The sequence below is a fragment of the Cynara cardunculus genome (assembly GCF_001531365.2).
Source record: "Cynara cardunculus var. scolymus isolate 2C chromosome LG 1, CcrdV1, whole genome shotgun sequence".
In the NCBI taxonomy this organism is placed as follows: Eukaryota; Viridiplantae; Streptophyta; class Magnoliopsida; order Asterales; family Asteraceae; genus Cynara; species Cynara cardunculus.
In genome coordinates, this window is record NC_037528.1 from 32006885 (window position 1) to 32018886 (window position 12002).

A 12002-nucleotide genomic window follows, 5' to 3' on the forward strand; every position below is an offset into this window, starting at 1 on the left:
GCAGGCCACGCTATGCCAGCCGCTGAGGGCGCCTCACGCTCCGAGGCAGAAGGGTCACCATGTGTTGGTGGTCCGAGTTCCCAGAGCGACTTTGTGACAAAGGGGGAGCTTAACGCCTTTGCCACAGAGTTGTTCACAAAGATGGACGAGTTGAAAAGCTTGTTCATCTCCCAGCAACAGCCTCAAGATCTTATACCAATTACAGAGGCTCTGAAGGAGCTTTTCGCCACCACCACAGAGTTGAAGCGTTCATTGGCAATCCTTCAGAGCTCGACCATCAAGAAGGACGACCTGACAGAGGCCTTCCAAGCAATGTCCCTAAACCCCTCCTCTGTCCAAACTCTAAAGAAAGAACTTTCAGAAATGGCGGCAAAGTTTGCAGGAGACTTCGTCACAGCGGGCTACACAGACTATTCCTCATTCCGCGACGAGATCAAGGAAATGTTTTCATCTGCGGTCACCTATGGCATCCAGTCCAAGTCCTCAAGTGCCAACATCAATCACTTGGCCACTCGCAGAGAACTGGATGCCATGGTAGATGCGCTAGCGGACTCTGTGGTCAGCCAACTCTCTTTTCTGAAAGTGGAGATTCTCTCTTCCAACGATAAAATCGCAGAAGGCTTGACCAAGCTTGCCAAGGAAGGTGAGCTCCTTCGTGCAGAAGTTCTATCCACCGTCTCCAAACTCAAGTGGGCTACAGAGCTTGATGTGATGAACGCCTCTGCAGGTGTGGAGAAGGTAATTGAAAAGATATACAAGGCAGCCACTCGAATCCTACGCCATTTGAGTAGGGCTCCCCTTACAATGTGCAAGGCTGCTGCCAAACCAAACCATGACGATCATGGCGATGATGATGATCGTCATGAGGGGGAGAAGGAGAAGGAGATGAAAAAGAAGGCCCCATCCCCAAAGCTCAAAAAGAAGACAGCCAGAGCACCTGCCAAAGGCATAAAGATTGGGGAACCTACAGCTACCGATAGAGAAAAAAAGAAGGCTGTAGAGCCTACAGGCAAAGGCAAGGCCATAGCTGCAGAGTCCTCAAAGAAAAGGTCTTCATCAAGTACAGAGACTCCAGAGCCTTTTGATGAAGAAAAGCATGCTGGTGAAGACCCGGAGATCATAAAAGCTTTAAAGATATCCTTGGCAGAGGCTCAGGAAAAGAAGCGCAGAGTGCCCATACATTACAGAGAAGGTGAGGCCACATCTTCTGTATTCCCACAAGTCCAAGTCCCACCAGTCCAACAGCAGACAACGTCCACGGGTACATTTGACGCTCTGCAAGGAACGGTCAAGCCAATCCTTGCAGAGGGGTCTACCCAGATTCCAATCCTAGAAGAAGAGGAAGAGAAACCCAGGATGCCAACAGAGACAGCCATGGAAGGACGGGTCTCTGAGATTTTTGAGTCGATGAGCAAAATTCCAATTTACAAACCTCGCACAGAGCCCGTCACTACTCCAGAAGAGGTTTTAATATGGAAGTACTCTATAGCYGACAAAGAACCCCCATATGACCCAGAACTTACAGGAATACCTTCACCAATCGCCAAGTACCACTTCACAAGGCTCACCAGGCCCAGAGAGCAGGTCTTCTCAGAGTACGGAATTACAAGTCTCAAGACAATTACTCCAAGAACTCTGATGAAGAAGCAAGACGGTAAGGAGAGAAGATGGAAATCTTTATACCTTCACTGACGCAGATCTACACAACCTCTGTGTGTTTAACCTCATCTACATGTACAAGATCTTAAATGTCTACATGGAGAAGAGGTCAACCTATTCTTTGTCCCTCGAAAGGCTGGTACAGGTTATGCGTGCCCAAGTAAAGTTCTACAACCAGAAGGATTTTGAAATAGCAGTAAGDTTGATGCAGAAGGATCTACGAATCTCTCCTCCACAGAGCCGGCCTAACTAGATCCTCAGGCATCATCCCAACACCGTTATACACAGACCTTTGTTTGGATTTGTGTTTTTGGACAGAGATGAGATCCTGCGATTCTATGATCCTACAGAAGCTCCTCGTTATTCAACAGAGACGCTGGAGTGGATCTTTAAGTGTGCRATGAAAGAGGTGGAAAGAGGTCATCTAAGGGAGGCAGAAGTAGCAGGCATCCTGGAGTCGATCAAAGTGCAAATAAACTTCAGAGAATGGGTCTTCACTRTCTATAGGCTGATCAAAGCAGATTTTCTTTATGCAGTAGATGACTGCCCAGAATCTGCAGTTTAATTTTACTCCTCTGTAAAACTATTTTGACATTTATGTTTTATAACTCTTTTATTCCAGTCCTTGTAATTCATTTCAAGTAATTCATTTCAGAGGCTGATGTTTTATCACCTCTTGTAATTTCCTTTCAATTAAGTCATGATCTTGCAACTAGAGTTTAAATTTACTTTTTCATACTTAGGGAGAGATTGTTAGCTCTCATTCCTTGAATGTAAAAGTATAGAAAAAGTAAAACAACAAGTATTGACAGAAGCTGATCTGTCATAGAAGACCACAGAGGACAATCAACAGAAGAAGCTCTATCGTTCAAGATTCAAGTGACAGAACCTCTGTCATCCATCACAGAGGTTCTGGAAACTTATCCTCTGCAAAGACCTTGCTACAAGTCAAAGACGACAGAACCTCTGTCGTGTCTCACAGAGGTTCTGGAAGATTTCCTCTGCGTGCTATAAAGTTTCATCCAGCAGAGCCTCTATGATGTCTCACAGAGGATCTGCAGAAATGTCTTCTGTGTAGATGATCTTTAGCACGTTTCACTTAGGTTTATTAGCTGCTCGTGACTTTCACGTGAACTTATCTGTAATCTGTAATGAACGGCTTAGATTTAATTGCTTTAGGTCGTGTCAGAAAACGGTTACTTGCCTGTATAAATAGCAGCGTAGGTCTTTGTATTTCGAGTGCTTCCAGTATTGTAATTGTCAATATTTTCATCAATTGAAAATCATTTGAAGCTTTTCTCTTTGTGTCATTCAAGTGTTCTTCATCGTGTTCATACCAATTGCTGCTTGTTTGATTATAATACTTTCCGCTGCTCACTCACTGTCAATCCAATCAATCAAATAAGTATTCAGTACCAAGAATCGAGTTATACGATCCTAACAATTAAAGTCCATTTAAATCTATAATGGTCACCCAATTCCCTTCTAATATGACGTTAGAAGTTGAATTCAATGCGGAAAGCTCACACTTATGGATTGGAACAGATTATAAGTTATCCCAGGTATGTGTTCGATTTTGTGGAAAGTAAGGTTGAAGGTTAACTTCTTACTAATTCCTTTAAGATGTATTTTAAGTATATGTTGAGAAGGAATTACCTATGTGATTGTGAAGTGTAGCCGCACTTCAAAAGGTTGTGGACTTGGCGTTTATACAATCATGAGAGGATTAGGACACACGGCTTAATAATTGTGTCAGGATAGTTTAACTAGATAAGAATTGACAACTTGTATGTATTTTATCTTCATGTATTCAAATGGGTTGACGGGTTCAATCCTTAGGACACCCTGATTCTCGAATATTTGAAATGTGTAAAATACTAATATGGAAATTCAATCGAATCGACATTTTCATTAATGTACAAGTTTTTAATGTGTTTTGGATTGTTTTGTATAATTTCATATTGTTAAACCGTAACCGGATTTCTTCTACAATCGTGTGAATCACTTTCCAAATTCGATATTTCGACCGTATATGCCTGGTATCACGAAATCCGAATTGGGATAATTGTAAAAGCTACAATCTTTATTTTGGCAGAAATCAAGATAAAAAACCAGAGAGAATATAGAGTATCTCCAATTTTCCGTGTGTGCCCCAAAAAAACTGATCATCCGAAAATAGATCTCAAAACTCAAAACGGGAGTTACCAAGTTATAGAATTCACAATCATGCCACAGAAAATTCAAGAATTTTTCATTATAAACCCTATACTTATATAATTTCGGGCCGAGGGCGCTGCCCCGCACCCCGCTAGTGGCTCTGCCCCTAGGACCCCGCCAGGGGCGCTGCCCCTTGGGACCCCGCCAGCTGACTGGGCAGCGGGACCCCCATTTTGCATTCAGGGGGCGTTGGCCCCTACATATTACCGGGACCGACTTAGACTAATACAAGTGTGCACTCCACACTCTCCATACTTGTTTTAGAACAAAGTTCAATCCCCTTGAAACACACGTATAAAATCCATTACACTAAATGTAACCGGTGACACTAAAATCACCAACATGGATGAGTTTATGTTGGATAGGACCAGGGGCTCAAGGTAAATCGTACACTATATTATGGTTTGAGTGATCCTATTATTTGAACCTGTTGTTGGGTCTTGGCAGATAGATGGTAAGGGTTGGTTGAACCGTAAGTAGCTTGAGTTGTGGTCGAGTTTATAGGGTCACAAAGGCTGTTGTGACAGTTCATGCTTATTTTTATCGATTCTCAAAGAACAGCAACCAAGGATGCTGGTCGAATTGCTGGTCTTGAAGTCCTTCGTATCATCAACGAACCTACAGCTGCCTCACTAGCATTCTTATGTTTATCGCTCAATACTTGTTTGTAGTTCAAAGTCAATTACGGTAAATTGAACACAGGGGTAATCATATCACTGTGTTAATATTTTGCTCTTAATTGCTCAAGACAGATGCTTCATTGTTATTTGCTCAGATTTGTTTAATTGACTGTTTCATCTTTATCACACACAGCTGTCTTACTATTTTGTAGTGAGGGAAGTTTGTTCGATAGCTAGATAATGGTCTTGTGTTGGTGAAAACAAATATGCTATAGGAAAGGGTGTGCAGCAGATCACTTCCAAAGCATTTGTGGTGTCTACAGGCAACTTATCTGAAACAGGCAGTGGCAATAGCAATACTGTAGTGTAAAGTAGATATAAGATTGACAGCATACAGCATACAGTAAAGATTGACAACATACAACATATAGAGCGTAAAAGCTATTAATGATAGAGCCTTACAATGTATAAGATGAGAACTGATTTTATGAATTGATATACATTAATGAAAGGATATTAGAAGAAGAATTGATGTCCAGAGTGGTTAGCAGAGGGAAAGTGAGGCAAGGTATTTCTTAGCATGTTAGTGAGGGCTACATTGCTTGATTTGCTGTTGTGGCATTGCATTCTCGTACTTGAAATCTTGAGGGGTTTTTGTGTGGAAGCACATACTTTGAGGATTCTATTTCTGAATTTTGACAGCATACAGTGAAGATTGATTAAAGTTCATAATAGTGAGTTTTTTTTTTCAATGATCTGCATCGGTGAAGATAGTAGTGAAGAGAGCAGGCTTGTACTACTTGGTGCTGTCATATGTGCAGTGTTGGCTACTAGTACTGAATCCATCAACAAAACCAAGGAACACAAAGATCAAAACTGCAAAAGCAAAAGCAAGAGCAATATCATGCCCAAGTGATCCCACAACAAAGAAGGTTGCAAATAGCAGATTGTTATCTTCATTAATTGTTCAATGTCTAAAGTGTAGATTGTATTGTATTTTGTCAGTTCTATCATTGTAAAGGTTACTACTGTTGATTTGTTCTTGGACAGTTGATTTGGGCTTGACTCATCTTGAGCTTATCTTTTTTGTTTAATTGTTTTAGTTTTGGTTTTTGAGTTTTATTTTCTTTAGATTTTAATTTTGGATCATTTTTTATCTGTTTTTGTTCTGTGTTTAAACTGTTTGAGAATCTTTGAACTATTTTTCGTCGCATAAACTGTTTCTTATCAGTTTTAACTGTTTTTGACTGTTTTTAACAGTTTTGACTTTTTTTTACTGATTTTAGACAGTTTTTCGTCGTTTTTCGTCGTTTTTCTATTTCCTCATCAGTTTTTGTGTTTTCTATTTGTTTTTGAGCTTAACTGTTTTTGATTTCTTTTGAGCTGATTTCAACGCATTTGATCTTTTAATCAATCTTGATTTTTTAAAATGGCAGTTTCATTTGAGAGAGAGAATAAAGAATTGAGAGAGATAATTGCTGAATTGGAAAGTAAATATTTTAATATGTTTGATGAAAATTTTGCTGATAAAGAATTTATCAAAGAGTTACAAAGAGAAAATAAAACCTTGAGAGAAAATTATGAAAATGTTTTATCAGTTAAGGCTAGTGAGTTTGAGAGAAATTTGGACAAATTAAGGAAAGAATGTGAAGAAGAATTGAAGACTTGGAGTGATGCTAGCAAGAAATTATTCAACAAACTTCAAGATCTGCAATCTGAGAGGAATTCTTCTGAGAAGAATGATACAGATACTGAGGATTTAACTGGAAAACTTTATAAATCTGAGAGTGATTTGTGTGAGTTAAGGAATGAATTTGAAAAGGAGAAGAAAAGAKTTTHTGRARKAGAGAAAAAGTTTGATGCTGAACGCTTATCTTATGAGAATAAGATAAACTCTCTCGAGCTGAACGCAAAAATGCTGTTAAAGCAAATATCAGATTTTGAGCAGCTGATCTTCTTAGAACGTGCCAAGAATGATAAAGAGAAGAAAGACATCATAGAAGAGTGTCAGAGCCAAACACAAAAATTATCTGACAGCATTGCTCTAAAGAAGAAGGCTTTAGATGAAGAGAATAAGTAATTTGCTCTTGAGAAGAGAAATACTATAAAGAAACATACATCTATTGCTAAAGAGCTTGCTGAAAAGAAAAAGTGGCTTGACATCTTTTAGAATGAGAAAAGCAGCTCAGATGAAGAGAGAAGAGAGTTTATAAATCAGAAGAAAAAGTTTGAAATACTCAAGAAGAAGTTAGAAGGTAAAATCCTGGATACTACAAGAAAAAATTGTCTGATCTGAAGACAGACCTTGAAACTGAGTTGAAGATGAGAACATAACTTAAAAAATAAGTTTGATTTAGTTACTGTTGAAAGAGACCAGCTTTTATAGAAAGTCAAAGACTTTTCTTGTGCTCAAAGCTCAATTGGTTTTCCTTCTCAGTGTAAAACTACCTTCTATGACTGTTCCAAATCAAACAGTTATTCAAGCAGCCCTAAATCAACTGTTTCTAAGAACTATTCTTGTTCTTCTATTCAGTATTATCAAGGGTATATCATTAGATCACCCAATTATTCTTCTAAGGTTAAAAGCATTTGGGTTAGTAAATCTGAATCTGTTTCATCTCGTACCCCTATTGTTACTAATCATCTTCCTTGTTTTGTAAGATCTATTACTGATTTGATTCATCTTAGCAAGAGAAGAATCATGTGCTTCATATGCAAAACAACTGATTTTGTGAACAAGAAGACATACAACAGATGGAGTACAGACAACAGATATCAGAAGGATTGGAAAGGTAAGAACATGTATGATTATAATGATTGGTATGGATCATATTTTGTATCTAATCATCCTGTTTAAAGTGCTAAAAAGAAAACATCTAATAGAAATAGATGATTTGGAAGTTACAACATACCCCAGCCCGATACTAACAAAATAGGACCCAAATTCATTTGATCTGATTTTGCAAGTGTGTCAAGTTTGCGCTAATCAGAATATCATATCATTGATGCACTAATGCAGGGGGAATTGTAAACTGTTCAAACAAAGGCCTTTGAATAATACAGTTCAGGACTCGTGCTTTACCGAGTGTGGTTTCTAAACACTCAGTTTAGGACCCGTGCTTAATATGTTTCCTTTATTTTTAATTTTTGAGCTTAACTGAAACATTTCTATAATCTACTTTTTAGGGAGAGTCTCTAGAAGTTTTAAATAAATGTTTTTTTTGGAAAATGAATTTTTTTTAAGGAAGTGAGTACATTTTCTGAACATGTATTTTATGAGATTTTACTTGTGTAATTTCTCATCGTACATAACTCCAATACCTATTTCAGCTATTCTTCAAACTGTTATTATCACGTCTCTTTTATAAATCATTTTCAGTGATAATACACTCGTTTGTAATCGAATGTTGTTTTCTGATTTTTTTTATCTTGATTGATATATACTTCATTTTTTAATCAGAATCTGTAAACTTGTTCTTACAGATCTTCATTCTTTTCACTCGCATACCGAATAATCTGATCGTTGTCGCATCATTCTTTTTTTATTGTGCTTAAAGCCAAATATCTTGATCAATTTTTATCTGATCACTGTGCTTTATTTGAAATATTATTTTTGATTAACTCTTGTGATCATATGAGCATACTGTATTTTGGAGGGACTGAGTGCTTATCAGAAATACCTCTATGGAATGTCAGAATCGACAGACCTACCCAAGAGGACAATCATATCTGAGTAAGCTTAAATACAAAATACGTTTGTGTGCTGAGATTAAAATGAAAAAGAGAGGGGTAGTTGTTGTGAGCTAAAAGAATTGACGAGAGTCATGTCAGGATTAAAAGAACATAAGAATCTTGTTCTAAACTTCTAAAATCCGGGCATACCACACAATCTATTAGTTCTCAATTCTTTCGAGACTGATGTTGAAAAAGGCAAAGCCCTGACCAATTCTTGTCACAACCCCACCAGCTACTCATTTATCTTGTAACAGATAAGTGTTTCAATAACACTTGGGGCACACAGCTCACAATCTAATAGTTTCTCATTCAGAGAAATTTGATATTGAAATAGAAGGATGTATGTCCCCCCTTCAAGTCTTTTTGATCACTAATTGAGTCTGATAAATTTGTGTAGTCCACACGGTTTATCTTTTTGAGCCTAAACAGAAGCATATGTTGCTTTATCTTTCTACACTACACAGATTTTGCATTTTATTTGTTATTTTGCCAAAACATTCATAGTTATGCTATTATTAAGCTATCGATGATTGAATGAAAGACCTGGTGAGATGAGCCTCATAAACTCTCAAATATACAGTACATCCGTTGTACTGGGTATATCTGTTATACTTACATGCCAATCTTTTTATAAGATTGAAAACAATTTCATACGTTGAAATTGGTTGTTATCTTCCCATTCCCTTAATCTGAAAAGATTAAACAAGTGGATTTGGAAAGATCTATTTACAATTTCATGAATTGACGACTTCCGCAGAAAATTTCATTCATTGTTGTGTATGATGTAATGATTCTCATTTCATCATAAGGGGGAGTATGTAATAATGACTGAAATGTCTAATTCCGAACATTATAAGGGGAATTTGTTATAAAGATCAAGGGGGAGTCACAACAAAGATCGACAAAAGAATTAAAAAGAGTGCAACTGGAGATATTATTACAAAAGATTATTCCTGTGCTATAATGTCTGAGAGTTGTTGAATGTGCAGATCAATTCTACAACAGTTTGCTGATAAAGATTACCTTTGAAGAGAAAGTTTGTTAAAGTTCAAATCAAAAGATTGTTACTATTTTGTTCTACATTGTTAAAAGAGAAGATCATCGCTGTTCTACATTCGAGGGGGAGAATGTTAGAAGATCTTTCTCAACAAACGATTGTCTGAAGATTTCAAGTTGGAGATTGTTTTGAAGAAGATAGAGTGCTTAAAGCAACAAAGTTCAAATGATACTCAAAGCGCGCAAATTCTTTCAAGTCTGAATACAAAGGGGGAGAAAGTTAGGACTGAAATTCAGTGTAAAATTGTATTCGTCTTGAAAGTTATTTTTGTCTATAATTGTATAAAAGTCATCGTGTTTGACTTTTCTCTATATAGTTTGACTTTGACTTTTAGTGTTTACTTTGACCCTATAAAAAGGGCTAATTCCTTTGTAATTTGAGTATGAGCTCAATTGTTAAATTTGATTACGTAAATAAGAGTTTGACCATTCTTAGAGTTTTGACTTTCTCTCTCTAATCTCTCATGTGTTCTTGATTCCTAGATCTGAGATTCTGCCATTGATTCTAAATAGAAGATTGAAGATTGATTTAAGAGAACTACAGTGTTACAGACAGGTCCATGCTCAAATTTGGCACCTTCGTCTCTTCTATTCTTAACACTTCTTTCTCTCAGTCTTCTTCTTTTACTGAGAGTCATCTTGAAGGAACTCCTTCGAGTTCTGGTGCAAAGACAAAGGTAAATCCGTTGTCACGGCATACCTTCCCAAGAAGTCTAACAAGTATAATAGATCTATGTCTATTCCTTCTGCTTGTAAAGCTTCTTTCTCTTCAGGGACTAGGAAATCTAAACCCTTTCAAAAATCCAAGTCACAGCTCAAGGTGAACTTTTCACCTAAGGAAACCAATCTCTCAAAGGTTCCTCCTAGAACCAATAAGAAGGGAATCCTTGGAGCTGGTCCCGCTTCTAGTCTGATACTTCCTGGCCCTAAAGTTACTCTCAGCTTTAGGAAGTGTAAATACTGTGGTGAGCTTGCCAGGAAGTGTCCTTCTGCCGCCAAAGCTGGTTTACCAGCTAAGGGCAAGAAAGTAGCCAAGGCTGAGAAATCAACCAAGGTGAAATCATCCACAAAGGCTGCACAAGCAACCAAAGTGAAGAAAATCGATGAAGCCTCTCTTTAGGCTCAGCGAAGACAACTCCTGCTGAAAAATCTTCAGTTTCAGCCGTTGTTGTTTCTTCCACTGAAGCCTCTTCGTCAGACTCGGTGAAGACTTCCACTGAAACTACTATAGTAGTGTTAAAGGTTGTTCCTTTCTCCACTCAAACCTCTTCAGATTTGGTGATGCCATCTATAGTGGATTAAGCCTCTAACAAAGCTGGACCCCAATAGCTGGGTACCAATAGCATTCTTATTTTGTTTCCTTGTACAGGATGTCAAAGGTATATGGTATCTTGATAGCGGATGTTCAAGGCATATGACTGGAGATAAATCCCTTTTAACTCATTTCAAGGAAGAAAGAGGACCTTTTGTAACCTTTGGAGGTAACGGAAAAGGATATACCAAAGGTTTTGGTATATTAAACAATGGTGCAACAACTTTCAAACGCATTGCATATGTTGAAGGACTGAAGCACAATCTTCTTAGCATCAGTCAATTGTGTGATAAAGATTATACAGTTAAATTCTCAAAGAATTCATGTCACATTCTTGACAAAGATGATAAGGTTGCCTTAATCGGTTCTCGTCTAGAGAATGTATACATCATCAAAATGAATTATTCTCTCACTGAGAATAGCTGCTTCTTCTCTAAAGCCATGTAAGATATTAACTGGCTATGGCAAAAAGGACTATCTCATCTCAACTTCAAGACACTCAGTGAGCTGTCAATAAATGATCTTGTCACTGGTCTTCCTCAATATTCTTTTGCAAAGGAATCTCTTTGCTCAGCATGTGAAAAAGGAAAACACACAAGAGCTAGCTTCAAGTCTAGGCAAATCTCTTCAGTAACTGCACCTCTTCAACTATTGTATATAAATCTCTTTGGTCCAGTCAACGTGCAATCCTTAGCTGGAAAGAAATTTACACTCGTCATTGTTGATGAGTATGCCAGGTACACTTGGGTCTTCTTTCTCAGATCCAAAGATGAAGCACCTGAGGAAATCATTTTGTTTATCAAGAAGATAGAGGTACTAAACAATGTTAAAGTACGATCTATTAGAAGTGACCATGGAACTGAATTCAAAAACAGTACTATGGATAACTTCTTTGAGGACAAGGGAATCTCTCCCAACTTTTCTTCAGTGAGAACTCCTCAACAGAATGGGGTCGCTGAAAGACGAAATCGAACAATCATTGAGGCTGCTCTATCAATGCTCAGCGAATCCCATCTCCCTACTCAATTCTGGATTGAAGCTGTCAACACCGATTGTTTCACTCAAAATCGATCGTTGATCGTGAAAAGATTCAAGAAGACGTCCTATAAACTCTTCCATGGACGAAAGTCTTCTATAAGCTTTCTTCACATATTTGGTTGTACTTGTTACATTCTCAACAATCACGACCAACTTGGAAAGTTCGATCCCAAAGCTGATGAAGGAATCTTTCTTGGATATTCTTTAGTATCCAAAGCCTTCAGAGTATTCAACAAACGAAGACAGACGATAGAGAAATCTATTAATGTCACCTTTGACGAATCTCAATCAGTTAATTCAAAACCCATCTTAAATGATGAGGATGAATTAGAAAATTGGATGTTCTCTCACCATGGACAACCTGA